Source organism: Periplaneta americana, chromosome 17 (assembly GCF_040183065.1).
Source record: "Periplaneta americana isolate PAMFEO1 chromosome 17, P.americana_PAMFEO1_priV1, whole genome shotgun sequence".
NCBI lineage: Eukaryota > Metazoa > Arthropoda > Insecta > Blattodea > Blattidae > Periplaneta > Periplaneta americana.
Window position 1 is genome coordinate 37,486,082 of NC_091133.1, and position 6,538 is coordinate 37,492,619.

A 6,538-nucleotide genomic window follows, 5' to 3' on the forward strand; every position below is an offset into this window, starting at 1 on the left:
AAAAATTTCTATACAAGAACTTACGACAGTCAATGGCAACTTTATGTAATGATGCCAAGAATGTCAACGTGTAAATAGACAGGATTTCCAACATCTACTGTGATCAAGGGAGCGTGCAGTAGTGTGCAGTTAAAGTGTAATGCTGTAGGCCAGAAGGTCAATGCTATAAAAACTATAAAAAAAAAAAGAGAATAGAGAAAGGAACGAGAAGCACTCCAATCAAACTCTTTCTACTCCAGGGAAAAAGAGAAAAGAAAAATCGACCAGAAGATGGTGGCATTCATGTGGACGATTTTGACAGATGCGTTCTATGTCTGTGAAAAAAGGGTTCCAACAGTGCCGAAGCTTCTGCCAGTAATAAGAAGTAAAATACATTTTCCCATAGGGTAGATCTTTAAGTAAATTATTGAAGACTACAAGTGGAGAAAATGTCAGTCAAAGAGGAAAGCTCTCTTATAAAGAGCTGCCGACATCAGGTGGGGGCAATTAAGTCGAGCGAAACATTGTGTTCTTTGAGGAAAGTTGGATTGACAACAATTTCACTTTTAGAAAGTGCTGGCTAAGCGAAGACGAATTTGATAACCAAGCCAACACCAGTTCGGGAAACAGGCTAATTTTATTGTTGTGAAGACTGGAGATGTCAATGGCTGAATTCCAGGAACACAGCTTATGTATGAAGTTGGTTTTGTGGCTGGGGACTACGATGGACAAATGAAAAGTGTTAACTTAGAGAAGTAACAGAGGACAGATTTCTACCTAACCTTACTGAAAAGTCGATTGTAATAATGGACAGTGCTCCATACCACTCAATTCAAGAAGATAAGCCTCCTTCATGATATGCAACTAACTCGTCATGATGACTGGCTGGAATGGAGAAACATTCGTGTCGATCATAAATTGCATAAAGTGGACTTGTATAAGCTTATGGAAGCTGACAAACCTGATAAAGTTTTTCGCATTTACAAAAGAAAAGACTATCGCAGCCTGGCCACACTTTACTCCATCTGCCACCCTCCATGTGGGACTTAAATGCTTTGGAGTTGGATTGGGCAAAGATGAAAGAAATAGTGCAAGGAAAATAATGTGACGGAGGACATGTTAATTACACTAGGGAACAAATGAGAACTTTTTTTCTGCGGTATAAATATAAATATGCAACTTTTACTAATTTCGGTTTGCTGAATTCAAAAATGCATTTTGTTTTGCCGTACCACGTCAGGTTTTTTGGCAATGTAGCAAAACGTTATTTTGCCACAAAATAAAATTATAAGTTACAGCGTGTTCGTAGAAATTATATAATTATTATGTGTATCTGATTCATTAACACGTTCATCTGTTTTTTTCTACGATGTATAACAATAAAATAAACAATTAAGAATTCACAGAAACACTAAGCCTATATACTGTACAAGCAAAACATTTTACTAAACTAAATTATAAGAGCAGAGAGCTCACCTTCACAATGTAGCCTATTTAGACGTCCTCGGTTTCGCTTTTTCTCTTTCCATGGAATCTTAGTGTGTGTGAAGTCCTCGAGTATTCTCTTCAATACTCCAACAATAATCGGCAATCATATTTACACCTCAACGTCCCTGGTAGTGTTGCTCTACCTCTTTTAGATCCTGTGGAAGCTTTCACCTTACTCTTCACTGAGGGCTCCTAAATTCGCAGGAAAGTAATCTATATAGTCCATTAGAAAGTGGAGCTTTAGGTTCATGTTACAACTGAGCACTTTGAACTTGTCCAACATTTTTCAACAATTTCTTTGTACCGTGGATCCTTCATGTTACCAAGAAATTTCTTCACAACTTCTTTGAATGCATTCCATGCACTTTCTTCTGTTTCTTTCATTGTAAGTACTGGTGAAGTTGTGGTGCATCATCAGTTTTCGAATTTGTGGGCCATCAAATATTCACTCCTTGATTTCAGCGTGTAACAATGAAGAAGAGTTCGTACATAAGTATTGGAAGCAAGAAAGATTTTTGTCTAGTGCCTTGACAAACTGCTTCATAACTCCCAGTTTTATATGTAAGTTAACTGGGGAAGTATTTATTTTCTTATGAGCAACGAGCCTTACATTGCTAATATTTTTGTCTGCTGGCGTTAGTTGCTTTCTTTCAGGCCAGTATACAATGTTCCAATGTTTGTTCCTGGCCCTGTTATCCACTCGCACAGGAAGCACGGAAATTTTGTGTATCCTCCCTGTTGTCCCAATAGTAAACCAACAACCTTCAGGTCACTGCATATTTGCAGTTCATGATATTTAATTTTTTTCGAGAACCAACCTTAATGTTTCATATGATTCCACTAGGACTGTAGAATGTGGAAATGGTATGGACGCTAATTTATTTCCGTTAAGAAGCAATACTGCCTTAAGGCTACTTTTAGAAGAATCAATAAAACCCTCCAACTTTTGGGCTCATATACCTCCTCTCCCAACTGTTTTAGTAGATTTCTCAGAACTGTACAATATACCATCTATCTTCCTGTGTACAGTATTACTTGAAAAGTTTTTCACGATTCCTGTACCACGAAAATGTAACTCCAGGTGCCAACATGTTCTTCTCATGCAGTCTAGAGCCTAGTAATTCACTTTTCTTTTTGGTGAATCCTAATTGCCTTACCAAATCATTCAGCTCGGGTTGGGTAAATTTTTTTCGGTGAATTGTCAAATTCGTCTGGATCAGAAGACATCTCAGTATCTGCATTCGGGGAACTGCTTTCAGATTCACTGTTATCCCAGTTTCCTGGTGGTGTAGGTACAGGTAAGTCCATGAGAAACAGGCCTCAAAGCTGACTGAAGATTTGGATACTTAATTAATTTCTTGTTTTCCTTGTAACCAGTAACATTACACATACAAAAATAACAGTCATCATAGTGATTCCTCTGCTCATCCCATACCATTGGTATAGCAAATGGCATTGCTTTCCATTTTCCTGCATTCCAATAACGCAATCCTTCTACACAATTGTTATAGGCACTTTGAGGTGCAAATGATTTATCCATGTCCCCAACTTTTACTTTGAAGTAAGCAAAATAAAGCTCCTTTACAAACGAATCTATTTTACGAACTTTTCCATCGAACATATAACACCCACAAATATAGCAAAACTTCGAAGGATTTTGTATACACTGTCTCTTACGCAATCCTGATGTACTCGCCATATTCAATTTTTTAAATCACGCTTTTGCACTACGATTCTAGGGACTCCACTGTAACAAAATTCAAACGTGTTCACAGAACTAAGCCAGCTGCTCAACTGACAAGATTTAAGAACTTTATATTTGGGTTTTCTGTAAAGAACAACTTCCCGGCAAAGTGAGAAAGGGGATGGGGTGATAGGGCATGGGATGATGAAACATCATTCTGAGATCAATATTAGAACAAAAATATTTAGTTGTGGAAATTTAGTGCCATCAGCTAGGGGGCACCTCGGCTTAATGTATAGTGAATACTGCGAGGCAATAAATATCGAAAAATTGAAATTGCGATAAAACTAGATGTGATACATAAAAAATGAAATCATTTTCGGGCTCAGGGCATCGGTTTCCATATGAATTACCAACTTTCTTTTTTACCACAGAACAGTTGTTACCTAGTGTTATCAGGCTTCTAGAACTCACGAACAAGGCAATAGATTCAGTAACGTAGGAAGACTGAGAGGGATTCTGCAGACATGTCTGAGAATACAATATGAATATTGACACGATCATTATGATTCAGTGGTGAGTACAATGTTTTCACAACTAGTAGTAGTGTGGATAGTAGCTTCCTTCAACCCTCACACAAGCAATAGTGGGAGGAAAGATACCCTGCATTCCTCACAGAATAGACGAAACAAGTCATATCCTGGTACAATAAATGTTGCTACAACACTGTTAAAGTACCAGTATCTTTGCAACAGAAAATAGAAACATACTACTTTTGCATAACACTGATTAATGGCAAAATGCATGTTTCAAAATTATTTACTCTGTCATTAAAAAAATTACTCAACAATGAAATATATTTACAATGACATTCAGTGATCTTCTTTCACATTTCAACATTCAGTGAACTGCACTTATAATGAACCTCTAGAGACTAGATATTTGGTTCACTATAACCAATATGTTTTCCCTTAACTGAATTGAGGAGAGTGGTAACAGTTGATTTACTCATATTTCCAACACATGTCACCAATAATGATTGCCTTATCTAGCACAGAAAACTCCTAACTCTTCGACATCTTTGTGGTTTAATCGTTAACTAAACTGACAAGTACAGTAAAGATAGTCACATGTTGTCCCCCATCTTAACACTCCCCCTTCCATTTACCCTATGTGTTCGCAGCATAGGTCACTACACTTCCATTTAACATCTGGATTGTAAACTGCTGTCGCATAAGCTTGGTCAAAGACCTTCCCTGGATCCTCATTTATCCCTTGCCACATTACACATGCTACCAAAATAACTCAGGTATAGAATTAAGATGCTATAAAACAATAATTCTACCAACTCTCCTATATTGCTGTGAAACTTGGATATTAACAAAAAAACAACAAAATCCCTTTTTACTTTTGAGAACAAAATCTTGAGGTAGATTTCTGGTCCCATTCAAGAAAATAAACACATGGAGAATTTTGAACAACAGGGAACTAAGGGATATTTATAAAGAACCGGACATAATAGCCTTAATAAAAAGTCGAAGACTATGTTGGCTTGGACATGTTCTACGGTGTGATGAAGACTCTCTTCTACAAAAAGCTTTCGACTGTTCTCCAAGATGTACGAGACCTCTTGGTAGACCTCGTCTCCGTTGGCAGGACCAAGTATATGATAATCTTTGTACAGTGGGAGGACGACAAGAAGATGCAGAGAACAGAGACAAATGGCGATATATCGTGAATGAGGCTAAAAACCTCTTAGGTATTGAAATGCCCTAAATTGATAGATTAATTGATTGATTGGTTGATTGATTGATTGATTGATTGATTGATTGATTGATTGATTGAACCCGTATTTCAAGCTGATACAGAAAGAGTTGTTTGAAAATATTTTTGTAATGTTACAATGAAATTTTTTATTGGAAGTTAATACTTCTCAGGTCCACTAAAACCAAGGTTGAGAGTTCACTAAACCGAATTTTTAGTGTACATTTGTAATGTATCTGGACCAGGATTAATTATTTATTTAATTACATTATTAACTATAACTGTATTCACTAAATCCAGAGCTGATTTTCTTTTATTCGAAGTAAGTTACCATGAATACATGCCAGAGAATCTCAAGAAGATAGACACTCTTAAAAGTTTTCCACAATTTGTACATTATTTTATTTCCTACTCATTTATGCTACCGGTACTGATTTTACCCACTTTTGCAATATTCGAAATGTGGTCAAAACATTTTTGTTTTTTATATAAGCCTTTCAAATTCTCTTATCATTGTCTACAATGTAAAAAAATTATGTGAATATGTTGTTAGAAAAATAAAAAATAAAGGTTTCAAACTTATACTGTATGAAACAAATTTTATAACTGCTCTCAATCTCTTAGTTTGTATAATCTATTGTACAAAAGCAAAGTCACATATAAGGAGATCTTGCAATAATTATTTCTCATTGCAAATATTTTAAGATATTACAACCAATTACACCATACTAGTTTGTCAGTCTGAAAATGATACATGATAGCTAAATTTTAAGCTAGATAGACAAGCAAAACAAAATCTGAGCATAGGTGAAGCGTTTTAGCATAACAATGGATTTTCATTAATAAGTAATTACGACTTGTAAGGTCTACGTGAAAGGTTTTTATTAATTTTTAATTATTATATGAGACTGTTCATCAAAATTATTACATTAATTTTTATAATGTATCAAATTTTATTGCAAAGTTACTTCAAGATTTGAAGAAGAGCAAGCATGTTGACTGTTCTAGACTTCTAAACTTCATTTCTATTTATTTTTTGTTCCCGTTTTATTATTAGGAAACAAGTATAATTTCTATGAACATTTTATATTAAATTATACCTACCTTTTCACAATTTACTCCTTCGTATATCGGTATGTTTTTAAATGATACTTTGTAATTGGCAAAGAAAACTGAAGTAATGGAGTTCGGTAATATTTTTAATTTAAAAATAGCACTGTCATCGACCTCAGTATTGCGCTCTGATCTACTGTGCATATATTCACCGGTACAGGACGTGGTTAATAAAGACAATAGTATTTACTGGTATAAAACTACTGTATTAAATAAAACAATAGTAGGCCCTATAATGAAAGTCTGAAGTAGTCTTATTAAAAATGCTAAGTTGGAGGTGCTTTAACCTATGTGCCAGTTTCAGTTGTTTTTATAAGCTCTCATTATTACCATTCAAACATGAAACAATGAATTTTGCAGGTTCATTTGATAGAGATACTGGTACATAAATATATATAGGATGATTCACGAGGATTTACCGTCCTTTACGGAGCTCATTTCCGAAGACATTCTGAGCAAAAAAAATGTCATATAAACATGGGTTCTATTCTCAATATTTACAGAGTTACG